The sequence below is a fragment of the Centropristis striata genome, chromosome 23, assembly GCF_030273125.1.
Source record: "Centropristis striata isolate RG_2023a ecotype Rhode Island chromosome 23, C.striata_1.0, whole genome shotgun sequence".
In the NCBI taxonomy this organism is placed as follows: Eukaryota; Metazoa; Chordata; class Actinopteri; order Perciformes; family Serranidae; genus Centropristis; species Centropristis striata.
Genome location: NC_081539.1, coordinates 31,533,535 through 31,550,239, shown reverse-complemented (window position 1 = coordinate 31,550,239; position 16,705 = coordinate 31,533,535).

Sequence of the window (16,705 nt, the reverse complement as noted above, 5' to 3'; positions counted from 1 at the left end):
CCACCTGAGACTGAGGAGCTAAATAGTGCAAGAATGATGATGAAGCACAGAAGATGACTCAAAACTCCTCTAAAAAAATCTCTAAAATATGTGTAAATGTCCTGTCGATGCCATTCTATGAATGTATTTCTGAAGTGTGAAGCACCAGCTGCAGTGTTAGTTGTGTCAGCAGAAGATGAACCCAGCAGGCTGGACTGAGCACCAAAATATCCCTCACAAGTCAAGGTGGAACTGCTGGGGGTCAAGCTGTGCTCCACATATCTAAAAGTGAAATCTATACTTTGTTCATGCATACTTGTATGTAGGGTGACCATATTTTGATTTCCAAAAAAGAGGACAATCGGCACGGCCTCGAGACACAAATTCAGACAGGCTTCTGTTGGTTGATGAACATGCTTTATTATGCTTCAATGGTGCAAAATTAACTTCTGTAATAAAATAAAATGAAATCTGTAAAAACTTGTAACAAAATAATAGCTCTGGTAGACTCTTTTCAAATAAATGAATAAATAATATGAAATAATGTTCTAAATATGAACTCTTCTGTTAGAAAATCTAGCTTCAACAATATATCTCTTAATAACTGCAATAAGATGAATAATAGAAGAGTCTCACAAAGATACTAACTTAACAAACAAAAAGGATCTATACTTTTCATCTTTAGTTGTCTTTGAGCTTTGAGATCTCCAGCACCTTTATTAGACACTGAGACATTAATGTGCCAGCATTGCACACGGTGCACTCCGCCTCCCACCTGTCCCCACCGGGACGATACGTCGGACATTTTTTTTGCAGTTCATCTGTGAAGCTGCACTTACGCTTCGGCATTTCCCGTGAAATGCTGCTCCGCTGTTCGATCTGCCCTCTGTCTGCTCTGCTCTCTCTCTCTCTGTGTGTGTGCGCGGCGCTGACCCGCCCACGTGGCAGCCTCTTGGTAATTACGTCTCGCAAAACTGTGTGCAAAGCGCCGGTCAATTTACGTGCACGTGTACTGGTCCTATGAAAAACAGTGAACACCGGACATTTTCGTGAATTTATAAAACCCGGCCGGACGCCCCGGACAGGACGTAAAAAGTGGACATGTCCGGGCAAAAGAGGACGCTTGGTCACCCTAGGCAACAGTACCAACAGAGCTAACAGTGCTAATGGGGGTTAGCTTACTCTCAGCTGGTTGAGCTAGCTTCTATAACGATGCAGTCCAGACCACAACAGCGGGACTTTGTCGTTGTGGATGCCAGGTTATTATCAGTTATAACTGCTGTATGGAACATGCATGTGAGATGGGACCAGCTACCAAAAGAAACTCAGATTACACACAGAGGGCATGTACCATTACTCTATTATATCTTTACATAGTCATTTTGTTGTTTTAAGGGTCTGCTGCTTTAACAACACTTGCATACCTCCCCTTTAAACCAACCTGGTCTCACAGAAATCCGTGAAATAGCCACGGATTCGCTTAACTCCAAATCCGTGGAATAGCCACAGAATCACTCAAATTTCCGTGAAACTGACACGGATTTGGCTACAATGCAAGTTAATGCCAGTCATATCCCGTGGCTATTCCAACATACAAAGTGATTATGTACATTCACTGAGTGAATATTTAGAAAATAAAACATATATTTCTCACTAGAAATGTGATCAAAATCCATTTTTATGCAGAAACAAAGTCAAAATATTATTTTTTTCACTAAAAATGAGTGAACTGTCCGCCATGTTTTTTGTTCTGACCGCCGGGACCTTGAAAGTCACGTGACTTGGAACAAACCAATAGGAACAAATATCCATGGAATAGCCACGGGATATGATGTCATTAACTTGCATTGTAGCCAAATCCGTGTCAGTTTCACGGAAATTTGAGCGATTCCGTGGCTATTCCACGGATTTTGAGTTAAGCGAATCCGTGGCTATTTCACGGATTCCTGTGAGACCAGGTTCCTTTAAACATATTATTGAGACTTTCTAGTTTCTGTTTTCTCCTAAACGTAGTAAAATATGAGAGCAATGAGAGAAAGGCTGGTGTTAATGTAGCAGGGTGGATCAAATCTCATACTTTCTCATTCAAGCAATGTCCCTGTTTTATTTCACTGTTTTCTCATGTGTAGAGCATTTCACCTTGAAAAAGCATTTATTGATGGATTGTATGGATCTTGCTTTTTGGCAGGTTTTACATTATAGTGAATGTTGTAGCAGGAAGTTGTTTGTACCCAGCAACTTAGAATGCTTGCTGCTTAATGCAATATTTAGGCCTTTAGCAGTTTTTCATTTGTAGTAAATAGAAGAAGGTGAAAACAATAGTCTGCACCAGCACTTTATCAACTAGCTCTTCAATAGGAACAGCCAATATAGAGGCAATAATACATCTTCATTTGCCTCTTCATTTCAGTGTAATTAACTAAAGAAAGGCTCCAGCTTAACAAGCTAAATGTGCATCTGGATTTAAGGCCCAAAACAGCAATTGTTTGGGTGCACTGCAAAAAAAGAAAAGTTGGGTGAACTCAAAATTTCAAGGCAACAAACTTCGATAAAATTTTAAGTTGGACAATTAAACTAAATATTTTAAGTTTTGTTTTTGAGTTTGCTCAACTCTGAATTCAGATTTTTGTCAACTCAACTGTAAGTTGTACTAACTTATAATTTAACATTGTAATAACTTTTAATCCTTACTTCTGCTAACTTCTGCAATGTGCTGAATTGGCACGATTGTAACACCGCTATGAAATGTCAGCTAATGTTGTGACCACAATGTTGAGTTAGCTTTGATACGCTAATGGCTACTCTTGTAGCTGTAACAAGCAGCGCCGCTAGCATCAGTTAGCCGCTAGCGTCAGTTAGCCGCTAGCATCAGTTAGCCGCTAGCTTTCGCTAATGACCTAATTTCCCAACAAAGAAATAAGAGTTATCAGAACTATTGTCCCTTGTTGTGAACCCCAACTTAAAGATATAAGTAACAACAACTCACCAACTTGTTTTTGAGCAGACAACTGGCTTCCTTTGTTGTGCTAACTTACATTATTGTCCTAAATGTCAATAATTTATATTTCCAAGTTTTACCAACTTAAATCACTGTTTTAGGCCAAAAAAAAAAAAAAAAAGTTGGCTTTTTTGCAGTGTAGCATCAAGATCACTGTACACTGGAAACTTTGTTGTACACACAGCTAAAACAAGTCTGAACCTGTTTGGACAGAATATTCATGGTAGAAAGGCTTAATATGTGTAAACACAAACAAAAGAGTGAATGGATTATGAAGGTTTGAAGCTAATTCACACACAGCCACGGTGAGAAAGATCTTCAAGTAGCATTTGGTCTTTTCTCTGCCTGTGTAGTTTTCTTTTAGCCTGCTTTGCCCTCTTTTCAACATGTGCTTACTAAGTTCTATTTTTCTCCACTTGTCCCCCTTCAAAAATGGATTCAGACAATGAAAATCTTGTTGAGCGTGTATCCACTTTGTGGCTGAGCTGCCTGAGGGGATTCAGTCTGTGGGAAGAGTAGATAGAGAGCTGGACCCTGAAGGCCTCAGGCTGATGTAAAGCAGGCAGGATTCACTGAAGAATGAGACAGAGTGAGAGGAGACATGTGTTGGTAAATGTAAACATCTGTTTATTCACAATGCCAGATAGAAGATTCTTTCGATATGACTGTGTGACATATTCATGTGAGACAAATGAAGGCAAAACATGCAGACATGTTAATCGTCTCATGCAGCCTTGACTAAAAATACCACACAAATATAACAGGCAGCAGCCTTTGCATTTTCAAACAGCAAGACATATCTTTCTGTGGACTCTGTGTGAAATGAATAATATATTATTATTCACAAGACCTCCTTGAAATAGTGTGATAGCAGGTAATTGGTACAGCTAGAGGAGGTCAGAATACATTTACCTCACGATAGCTTTGTGGTGATTTGAAATAGTAAATGGCAAGTGAAGGTACACTGTAAAAAATAATCTGTTTAATTTACGGTAAAATACCGGCAGCTGTGGTTGCCAGAACTTCACCGTAAAGATTACAGTGAGTGGATTTTCTATTCAAAAATTGAATGTAAATATCAGCAAAAACTGTGATTTAGACTGAATAATCCTGTTATTTTTTAGGGTTACTGTGTCATTCATTCACACATCATGGTATTTCTCCATCAATTTAGCATGAAAATGTTTTCAATTTTTACAGCAAAACTGTATGTTTCTTCCAGTTTATGACAGAAAAAAGTAAAAGTTTTGTGCTATTCTTTGACTTATGGTAATTAAAAGTGGTGATGTACAATTTTTAATTTTGCACCCCATTTCTGATGTATTTGACAGAGTTTTACTGTTATTTCTACAATTTTTTTTTACAGTGTAGCTATCCTGATTTAAGGATAATATCATACACATATTATACTTCCTTTAGCTTGCTGTTATGTTTCATTTGTATTATATCTGATATATAGAGGAATGTTTGCATTAATCTTAGAAGGCAGAAGAATTGAAGATATTATAGACACTTCTGAGTCATTAATTAGCCTGAAATCAGTCACTTTTACCAGACACTCACCTGAGAACCTAAAGTGGGGTAGACTTTTTGTTTCTGGTGTCAATGAGCAAAAAAACCATAATACTTTCCTTATATTGAACTTCAAGTGGTCTTAGAGAAAACCAGACTTCAACACCTTCTCTTTCTTTCAGGCTTTGAAACTCTGTGATGGGAGAGTTTGGCCAATCACATCTCATTTTAGAGAGCTTTCTATTGGCTGTTGCAGATGCACATGCATGTCCTTTAGATATTGAAAGCCTTATTCAATGGTAAAAAAAAAAAATCCTGCAGAAAAAGTTGCTGTTCCACCATAAGCAACAGCTGCCTACACTGCAAAGCAACCTAAAAAAAAGAAGACGGACTTATCAAAAACAGTCTAAAAGAGAGTCTGACAAAAAAACTGGATAAAACGTACCATTATCTGTAAAGCCTTTCAGAGATGAAGTACTTTAAGATGACCAACAAGATATTGTTAAACACATTATGCATCACATGAGTTGTCTGACTGAAATGTTTTTGTTGAGCTGCAACAAAACAACACAATGAGGCCAAAACTTTTATTTCTAGAGAGAAATGTAAAAATCCAAAAGACAAAATCTCATTCCTAAATGAAATAATATGGCCTTTTTAAACAAGTCTCAAAAAATAAAACAAAAACATTTCTGACTTTTCTTGGGCATTTTTCATGCTTTATTGAAAGTGACAGATAGAAAGGGGGTGACAGAGGGGAAGACATGCGGCAAAGGGAGCTCAGGCGGGATTCGAACCCGGCTCCACTGTAGCGAGGACTCAGCCTTAATGGGACACGTTCTACCAGTGTGAGCCACTGGGACGCCCGACTTTTCTTTTTAATGTTATGAAGCCAACACATGACAGTCATGGTGACGTAGCTGTTTTAAAATACAACTACTTGGATGACCTTGACTACTGCACATATGCAAAAATGTGAATTAACTATAACAAAACCAACAGCTGAAATAACTCCAACATGAGCTGCTTGATGACCAATGTGCTCATGTTTAGGATGAGGACGATCTGAGACATTAAGATCCCAGAGGATGAACCACCTTCTGTTCATGTTCGCTCCTTGCCTGGAAATTATAAGCTGGTTTGACACATGCATAAACATTTTTATAGCCTTTATAGTCAGTTAAATCTATGATGATCCATAATACAACACCTACTGGATCCCCTTCACTAGGCTTCCTCCATATGGGAGGACACTGCCCTCTGCTGGCCAGTCTGACCAGTACCTCTGATTATTATCTGCTGCTGTGTAGTTCCACTTTTCAATCACGTTAACGCTTTAGTTACTATGCTAATGACTAATTAATGGGTTCATTGGTTTTTTGGGTTCCTTTTAGGCAAATACAGAAATCTTTACAGGGGTCACGTATCTGCCTTTTAATGCTTTTATTGGTCTATGTACACTACCGGTCAAAAGTTTTAGAACAGCCCAATTTTTACAGTTTTTTATTGAAATTCAAGCAGTTCAAGTCAAATGAACAGCTTGAAAGGGTCCAAAGGTAAGTGGTGAACTGCCAGAGGTAAATAAAAAAAGGTAAGCTTAACCAAAACTGGAAAATAATGTACATTTCAGAATTATACAAGTAGGCCTTTTTGAGGGAACAAGAAATGGGTTAACAACTTAACTCTATGGAGTCTTGGGCTATTTTGTCCATTTTTGAATTCTTTTCATGTCTTTGTAAGTCATCTTGTGTCTTTTTTTTGTCATTTTGTGTCTTTTTTTGGTCATTTTGTGTCTTTTTTTAGTCATTTTGTGTCTTTTTTTAGTCCTTTAGTCCAACATAAAATGTGATTTTGAATCTTTTTTTTGCTTTCAAAACACTATCATGCTCAATAAAGAATTTTAAATGTTGCAAATGTGCATTAATTTCAGAGTACACTGAGACATTAAACTGCATAATTTTCAATTAAATTCTGGAAAAGTTGGTGTGTTCTAAAACTTTTTACCAGTAGTGTATATTTATACAAAAGTTTTGTGAGATTGAATGTATTTAAAATGTTTTACAGTTTAGTAGAAGGAATAACTAACAAGTTTAGATGTTTCTCAGCAGCTCGAGTCTTGATCACAGCCGGAACTTGTCTCCTGCTCGTCCTCTGAGACATTATTGACGTTCCCATCAGCCTGCACCACCTCAAACCTTTCAGGTTGCCAACTTATTGTAATTTGGGGGCTTTTTCTCTTCAAACTTGTAGTTGCTGTTGGTTGTCTGAATGAGCAACCCACAGTCTGCTGTTGTGATGCAGAGTTTGGATGGAGAGGGGCTGCAGGCTAGAGCTAAATGCAATCTGCAAGGGGACTTCCGGTAATGGCGGCAGAGTGATCACACGCCTGGCGTTTGCTCCCTGATCATTTGTAACTTTTACATATCGACACTCAGACTTTCTGAAGTATTTTCTTTTCAGCATAACATTTTTGGAGCCGAAATGAGTAAATCCCACGGGACCCGCGGCAAAAGCCAGCCTCAGCTGACTCAACACTTCAGCCCAAACGATAAAGACGGTAGCAAGGCGGAAGCTAGCAGTGTAGCAACAGGTGGAGCCCAACCGCTAACGCTGGACATGCTCATCGGGGAACTCCAGAAACTACGCAAAGATGTAGCAGGGGAACTCACCACCTCCCTGAATACTGCCATGGCTCCTATCCAAGCGTCTCTCCAGCAGATCGCTGATACCGTAGCCTCACATACAGCTACTATCTCTGCAATGGAAACAGCCCTCACCTCCCACTCAGATGACCTGACAACTCTGCAGCGCGAAGTGGACACACTGAAGTCCAAGGTAGAGACCACCACTCAGATAAACGAAAAGCTGCAGCTGGCTGTCGAGGACTTGGTTTCACGATCCAAACGGCAGAATCTCCGTGTGATCGGCGTCCCAGAGGGAGCGGAGGGGGCCGACGCACGGCTCTTCATGACTGAGCTGTTTCAGGAGGTGACCGGAGACGCTTTGCTGGATACAAGTTTTGAACTGGATCGCGCTCACCGCAGTCTGGGGCCGAAGCCGGCACAGGGCTCCCGGCCCATCCTGGTACGCTTTCACCGGTACATCCAGAAAGAGCGAGTGCTGCTATGGGCGAAGAAAACACGGAGCATCTCTTACCAGGGTTATCCCATCAGGATCTTTGAGGATTTCAGCGCCTCACTCGCCAAGAAACGGGCATCATTCAACAAAGTGAAGTCTCTCCTTTATAAGGACGGGATACGCTTCGGGCTGATCTACCCGGCGCGGTTACGGGTCACTGTTAACGGTCAGTCGCGCATATTTGACTCCGCGGATGAAGCGGAGCGTTTCTACCGTGATCTCAGCAGTGAGTAAAAACATGACATCTTTAAAGGGGCACAGGCGGAGCTGGGTGACTCAGCCCCGTTTTTTCTGCTAAGATTACCTACAAACTTACAACTAAGCTCCTAGTATGTAAGATTCAATTGTTATTTCAAATTTGATTGCACTGTTAAACATTTGCTTAAAGTTTTCTTATGAAGAGCACAATTGGTTATTGTTAAGTATGGAAAACTGGTTCACTAAGGTTTTTATGCTGTTTAATGCCAAATTCAGAGGTGTTCACATTTTCACAGTCCAAAGGGAAGCAGACTCCTATAAGTCTATCGGTTGTGTAAAGTAGTAGTTCCTGCATGCTCATCGGGGGTTAAAGATGAGGTTAGGACAAATATTTAAGTTTCTTTTGAACTTGAAGGTGTCACTAAGGACATCTGCTGTTGTTTTGCTTGGGACTTTTTTTTTTTTTTTTTTTTTGTATGTCTTTGGTAGAGGAGTGCTCTTTTTTTTCTTTAGACTCTTACGATGGCACTGTATATGTGGTTGCCTGTTTGCATTCTATTACTAATAGACCTGGCTAAGGCACCATCCCATCAAAGCAACACAAAACTTTATATCTTGGCGCTGATTCTATGACAGACATGAGCCAGAGAGACATGCTACGAACCATCAGGTTCACGAGCTGGAATGTTAGGGGACTTGGTGGACCTATTAAAAGGACAAAAGTACTTTCACACCTTAAGGGTTTGAAAACAGACATTGCGTTTCTACAAGAAACTCATCTTCGTCTGTGTGATCATACCAGACTACGCAAACCCTGGGTTGGACAAGTTTTTCACTCGAACTTCAATAGTCGATCAAGAGGCACAGCTATTTTACTGCACAAGCGAATACAGTTTTCACCAGAACAGGTTATATCCGATCCCAATGGTCGTTATATTATTGTTGTTGGTGTGTTGTTCCAAACTCCTGTTATTTTGGTGTGTGTTTATGCCCCGAACTGGGACTGCCCTAATTTTATGTCTTCACTATTCTCATCCATCCCGTGCCTAAATACACATCACCTTATCTTTGGTGGGGACCTTAACTTATCTGTCAATCCCACACTTGACAGATCGTGTTCAAGAAAATTGACTCAATCCAAAGCAGCTAAATGTTTGTCTGTATTCACAGATCAAATTGGCAGTGTGGACGTGTGGCGTTTCTACCACCCAACAGCAAAAGAGTTTTCATTCTATTCTCAAGTTCATCAAACGTATTCTCGAATCGACTACTTTTTTCTTGATAAGATTTTATTACCCTCAGTGAAACAATGTGAATACTCATCGATAGTTATTTCAGATCATGCCCCCCTCTTATTAGACTTAGCACTTGTCCCTAAAACCAAAAGCCACTCTACCTGGAGATTAAACACCGGGCTATTATCATCTGACAAATTTTGTGAATTTATTTCTGACAAGATTTCATGCTTTCTCGAAAATAACAAATCTGATTCTACATCACCTTCTCTCCTATGGGAAACTTTCAAAGCAGTAATACGTGGAGAGATTATCTCATATAGCGCAAGGATACGAAAAGAGGAAAAACAAAGAAAACTTGAACTGATGGAAGCAATTCTTCAAATTGACAGAAAACACTCCATTTCAGCCAATCCCACTCTCCAGATGGAGAGACTTAAATTACAGACTGAATTTGACCTCATTTCCACAAACAAGGCCGAGTTTCTTTTAAGACGTACAAAGGGCACGTATTATGAATATGGAAACAAGGCAAGTCGGTTACTAGCAAGGCAACTAAAACATCAATCCGCTTCCCAATTCATCGCACAAATTCGTAAGAACCCCCAGACTTTAGTTACAGACCCAACCGAGATAAATAATATTTTTGCTTCATATTATTCTGATTTATATAAATCTGAAGCCTCATCAGACACTACCTCAATGAACAAATTCTTAGAGAACTTAGTCTTCCCTTTAATTGATACTAATTCTAAAAATACCCTTGATGCTCCTCTCAGCTTGGAAGAGGTGAAAGCCAGCCTTAAATTAATGCAAAGCGGCAAGGCACCAGGCCTAGATGGTTTCCCATCTGAATTTTACCAGAAATTTTCTGATCAACTCACGCCCCTGCTATTGGATATGTTTAACGACTCCTTTGAGCTCGGCACCCTTCCTTTGTCCTTAACTCAAGCGTCAATATCACTCATCCCAAAGAAAAATAAAAACCTTGAAGATTGCAGCAGCTGGCGTCCCGTCAGTTTGCTCAACAGTGATATTAAGCTACTGGCTAAGACCCTTGCTGGACGCCTCGACCCCTGCCTACTAAACATTATCTCAAAAGACCAGACTGGTTTTATAAGGGGCAGACAGTTATCCTCAAATATACGCCGTCTGCTCAACATAATACTGTCAAAACCTGAATCACAAGACCATGAAATGGTAATTTCTATGGATGCCGAAAAGGCTTTTGACAGAGTGGAGTGGAATTATTTATTTTCAGTTCTAAATAGGTTTGGTTTTGGTAAAAATTTTATCTCGTGGATTAAACTGCTATACAGCACCCCAATTGCTAGTGTAAGGACTAACTTGACACAGTCAAATTTCTTTCCTTTGACACGCGGCTGCCGCCAAGGATGTCCGCTATCACCATTGCTGTTCGCCATTGCGATTGAACCGCTTTCCATTGCCCTTAGGAGCTCACAGCTCTTTACCGGTGTCTATAGGAATGGGACTGAGCACAGAGTATCGCTTTATGCCGATGACCTCTTACTCTATGTCTCTAACCCCAATGTCTGCATTGACAAGATTCTGGACATTTTACACACATTTGGTTCCTTTTCTGGTTATAAATTAAACATTAATAAAAGTGAATGCTTCCCTCTCAACGATGCAGCAAAACAGATCCCGGCTCAGACACTACCATTTCGCTTAGCCTCTTCTAGTTTTCAATATTTAGGCATTAATGTCTTAAATAGTCTTCCTTTACTGTATAAACATAACATTGCAGAACTGGTCAGAAAGGTTAAGTCAGATCTGCTACGCTGGAATACCCTCCCATTGTCGCTTCTAGGTAGAATCAACTCTATTAAAATGAATGTCCTACCAAAATTTTTATTTATTTTTCAGTGCCTACCTAGTTACCTGCCCAAATCATTTTTCAAAGAGTTGGATAAGATTATTTCACATTTCATTTGGGCAGGAAAGACCCCAAGGGCAAAGTACTCAGTTTTGCAAAGAGCCAAAGATGAGGGTGGCCTTGCTCTGCCGGACTTCAGGGCATACTATTGGGCAGCCAACATTCAAAAAGTCTATACCTGGCACAACTTCCCCAGCACAGACTGGTGTCAGATGGAAGCCTACTCTTGTAACCCTATCTCTTTATCAGCTTTAATATGTGCCCCTTTAAATGTACCCCCTACTAAAGTCATCTCCAACCCAATTGTTTTGTCTACTATAAAAATCCTGAAACAGTTTAAACGGCATTTTAAAATCACTTCTCTTTCTCTACTAATGCCCTTTTGTGAAAACCATTTATTTCCACCCGCGGCACTTGACTCAACTTACAATCGGTGGAAAGACAAAGGGCTGGTGAATTTTGATCAGCTTTTTGATGTGGACATTTTTACCTCCTTTGAGAACCTCCGAATTAAATTTGCCCTTCCACAATCTAATTTATTTAGATATTTTCAAACCAGAGATTTTGTCCGTTGTAATTTTCCCAATTTTCCCCACAAACCACCTCGTACTCTTATTGATGTGATTCTTTCTCTTCCTGTGGTCCGTGGATTCATTTCAATTGCGGTAAAATTAATCATGTCATCACTATCATCCCCACTGGCAACTAGGAATTCATGGGAAAAGGAGCTAGGTTGTACCTTGTCAGACGAATGGTGGCAAAGGGCCCTTGACAGGGTTAACTCCACCTCATCTTGTGCCAGTCTGACATTAATTCAATTCAAGGTCCTACACAGGATACATTTTTCCAAAGCTAAACTTAAAAAACTTTTTAATACAAGCGATACATGTGACAGATGCTCTCTGTCACCAGCTAGTCATACACACATGTTTTTTTCCTGTCCGAGACTAAGCTCATTCTGGTCCTCTTTCTACAATACTTTTTCAAAAGCTTTAAACAAGCCGATACCTTCCAGCTCTTTAACCTCCATCTTTGGAGTGCCTAAAAATTACACCCACTTCACCAACAGGGAAAACAACTCAATTGCTTTTGCATCTCTGGTAGCCCGCAGACGTATCTTACTTCATTGGAAGGATAAGAATCCTCCCTCCCCTAACTCTTGGCTAAAGGATCTAATGTCATTTCTACACTTAGAAAAAATCAAGTTCAGTATTAGGGGGTGCTCCGACAACTTTTATAAAACTTGGAATCCCATTCTTTCCCTAATTGAGTCTATTTCATTGTTAGATGATTAACATAGATGGTTCTAATTAAGATAAATTGATATAACTTTTAAATGGCCAGTAATTGTTTTTAGTAAACTGATTTGGTGGTCAAACTCAAGGCACAACATATACAAATTGTTATAGCTATTTTGTTTGTTTTTTCTAAGCATTCTGTATATCTCCTCTAAATTTCCCTTTTTATTTTATTTCATTATTTAGTATTATTATTATTTGTTTGGTTTTATGTGTATGTATATGTGTGTATGTATATTTTTACTTTTATTTTTGTTTTGTTTTTTTTTGGTTTTTTTTATTGTTTATTTGGCTACCGTTCACCCCTCCTGTTTTTCTTTGAGGGGGAGAGAGTTGTATTTTCTCATTATCATTACTATTTATAGTTTTTTGCTTATTTTATGTGAATGTAACTCTCTGGTTCGGGGGGCGGGGGGTTGTTCTAAAAGGGGGAAAAATGGGTGAATTGTACCTTTTCTGATTGAATATGTATTATGTCCTGACAACCCAATAAAGATATATATGAAAAAAAAAAAATAAATGCAATCTGCACCCAGCAGGGTAAGAGGGGGTGATGGAGGCTGCAGGACGGCTCCACGCCTTCAACTGTCCCTGCAGAGATCTGAGGCTGCAGCAACACTCGGTATGTATAGGACATACGTATCTGTGAGCAGTGGTGGTTCTAGACCAGTTTTACTGTGGGGGCCAAGCAGGGGCCAGTGTTTAATCAGAGGGGCACATTAAAAACGGCAAAGATTATATTTAAGCATTCAAAACCTTTATTTTAGCTCATTTAAAAATCTCATTTAAGTATATTTGGTAGATACAAATACACTGAGTGAAAAAATGAGACTTAGCAACAATATTTATTTTTGCACTTCAATGACATTTTTGTGCACAATTACTTTTCTTTATTTTGAAAGTGCAGTATAGTGAGAATTATCTTTTTTATATATATACACAAGCTTTTATTGCACAATTAAATTATTATACAATGTAACATTCTGAGTTCCTTTTGTGCATAATGAGAGTTTGAACAAAAAATAGGTGAGAATTGTTCTGCCGTTCATCGTTATAAATTGATCATTTAAATATTAATTTGACACAGGGGCCACAGCAGGGGCCAAGGGCTTCTTCACAGGGGCAGTGGCCCCTGGAGGCCCCTGTGAAGAACCGCCACTGTCTGTGAGCCTCTCCAGTTTAATGTTGTTGTTAAATGTAAATCCATAGTCTGTGAGACGTGTTTGTGCATTGATGTTCAGACACAATAAAATGTGTGGGCACCTTCAAGTGTTCAGGTATTCCTCCAGGCTCCGTTGAAGCACCTCTCTCATTCTCAAGCAACTGAAGCTAGTGTTGCCACCATGGAGCCGTCCAATTAGAGACTATATGAAAATGATGGAGGTGGCTGAACCTGACTGTGTGTTGCACTTTAAGGAAGCAGGACTCTCCCCAGGGTAATAAATGTGTTCTTTGAACCCTAGTCTTGACTTTAAAAAAACAGCAATAGGCTCCCAACAGCATGTTAAATGCATCTAACAAATTTGTACAACATTTCAATAGTGGACCCCAATTTAGAAATTGAGACACTTCTGCACTAGTTGTTGTGCTGTATTGCCAAAAACTGCAATTTTGCCTGGACAAAAAACAAACTTTGAGCCAAGAGGCCAGTGTTTGTGTCCCATGTGGAACCAAGAGTCAGGGTTGTTATTCATCTGGTAATAACCCTTTTACCCTCATCTTCCTCAAGTGCTTTTATTGCGTAAAGTTAACCATTTCCCATGAACATTGAAGTTTATTTTGAAAAGCCATTATGCATGACTGTCCCTGACACATCCCAAACTGAAGCAAAGGAGTTCTGTGTAGGTCAGGATCAGACGCTGAGGGCTGTGACTAAATGTTGGTGTGTGGAACGGGATGAGAACATGTTGAATGGTGTTAGAAAAATTGCATGAGGAAACCTTGAAAATTGATAATCTGTCACCAACAGAAAAAACCTCACCATTTTTCTGCGCAGATCGTTGATGGGGAAATGAAGAGCTGGAGACGTCCAAGTTTCTCAGTTTAACATAGTTTTATTACAATACGTCAAAAAATGTTCACTTTACAGAGATTCTCCGGGTTCAAAAACTCATGTCCCTGATACAAACAGACGGGTTTCAGTTGGTGAAGTCTGAACCACGTCTCTCTCCCTGAACACATTAAAATACTAACATTTGTTTACAAAACATGCTGGTCGATTTCCTCCAGGAAGTCCCGCCCTCTTGATCGCTGATTCGCCAGTTTTAATTATTACAACGGCACGTCATGCCTGCTGGTTGCTTGCTGCCCCGGACAAGGCCATCCTGACCTGGCTTCTTCTCCAGAACATTCAACAAAAACCTCCTGCCTTGTTATGTCTTACAGAGATATCATGTCTTACAGAGCCAGAGGATTTTCACTGTCTCACATAGATTCTAAAAGTCTAAAAAATATGAAACAGTCAATATGTTATAACATTAACACAGAAACATAATCATTGTATCAAAATCATATTTCCTGGTTTAATATAAATGCATAGAGAGAGATATTACACCCAAGGTTTGACCTTTGATAGTGACCTGCGTCACTCACAGAGACAGAGAACAGAGAAGCAGAAATCAAGCATCAAATCATTTACCAATATAGAAAATAATCAATTATTTTAACAATGGTCCTTGTTGTAGTTACAGTATAAAGATTAAGAAATGCCACAGATGGTTGGTGCTGAACAGCATTCATCATTATTAGCTGTGCCTTTTGGTTCACAATTCAGCAGGTTATCCACAAATTACAGTACACTACTTTTCACAGATATAAGTACAAACAGTGGATAACAAAATTCTAGGCAAAGTGTACACTGTAAAACCCAACTTAATGTTTCAACTTAAATATTTGAGTGTCAATGCTGCGAAAGAATTTTATGTCAAGACAACAAAGGCAAAGTAGTTACCTCAAATGAATCTTGCTATTTGACTCAATATTTAAAGTTAAAATGACTTTTTGCACAAATCTTGTTGTATTGAAAATGAACATTTTGTTATAATAACAAACAAGCAACATTGGGTTTTACAGTGTACCTTTATGAACCAAAAACCAATGGACAATGGAAAAAAACAAAAAATCCATGGACAATGGAAGGCTAGAATAAAGTCCACATTTAGATGAAAAAAAAGAGAGTTATATTTAAAGACCTTACACTTCTACACAGTCAGGCTTCCCTACCTTCAGCTAAAAGAAACATTTCTCTCCTCCCTTAATAATCATAGTTAAAGTCTGAGTTTAAATGTATATTCCCAGGAAACATTAATCATTAATAATCAGCAGCACATTCCTAAACTGCATTGCAGTCCATCCACTTAGTGGCACAGAGAGAAAGGTTGGGGGCCCTGCAGCATTTCTCCACCTGATCCCCCTGTGAGCCTCTAAAGCCAGAGCTGGAAGGGTTACAGAGACACACACTGGAATACTGATCAGCCTGGTGGCTGATCTCTAACAGTATCTGTTGCATTATAACTGCTGCACACTTTAACTCATTTATTTGATATTTTTTTATAGCGCAACAATTACAACCTCTTTACTCTGCAGTGTGCTTGCTGCAAATTGCAATCTATAAACTAATCTACAGTATAGAAACTATATATTAGCCTGATATGGTCTACTGCACATTATTTGATCATGTTCTTTAGAACAAATGGTGTTTTTCCAGCAGGGGGAGGTAGTAACCTAGCACTCAGCCAGGCAGGTATCCTGCACAATCATTACTGGAAAGACCAGGAATTACAAGTTTTGTTTGTGTTAATGCATATAATTAATCAGAAACTATATGTTTTAACTTAATGTTTATATTGAGGAGAGTGAACTGAAAGTGAACTGTCTGCAGCTGCTGAATGGGAATTTGATCAGATTCTAATCGTGTGAATAAACTTGATTATTACCAGAGGCGAATTTCCACTCTGAGAGTAATTAATAAAATGCATTATTACACAAACAAGTGAATAATACAACAAGTGTCAACAGTAAATCAAGAGAGAATAATGCATGATGAACAATTATGTTTAGTATTTATTCATTTAATATCTCTTGTACTTACTAATGGCTGTGATAGAAGTTAAGCTTAAATGTGTGTATCAACAATTTTCAGCATTAAATGGATTATATGTGGAAGCAAAGCATTGCATTATTTATTTCTCCACACTTCACCAGTAAAGAACCAAATGAAGTGACAAGATAGTTAAAAGGACTGGTTACACTAATGTACCTTTCAAGGCAAATGCAACCTTTCATTTAGAATTTGTGAAAACTAATGGGTTGTCAAAAAGAAATCTGTGAAAAGACCTTAATCAAAATCCATTTGCAGGAAAAATAGCACTCTGGTAAGTCATTCACCACAATACAATGTTAGATTGATTGATTTTTTTTCTCAGGCTGCACAACATGTTGCAGATGAACA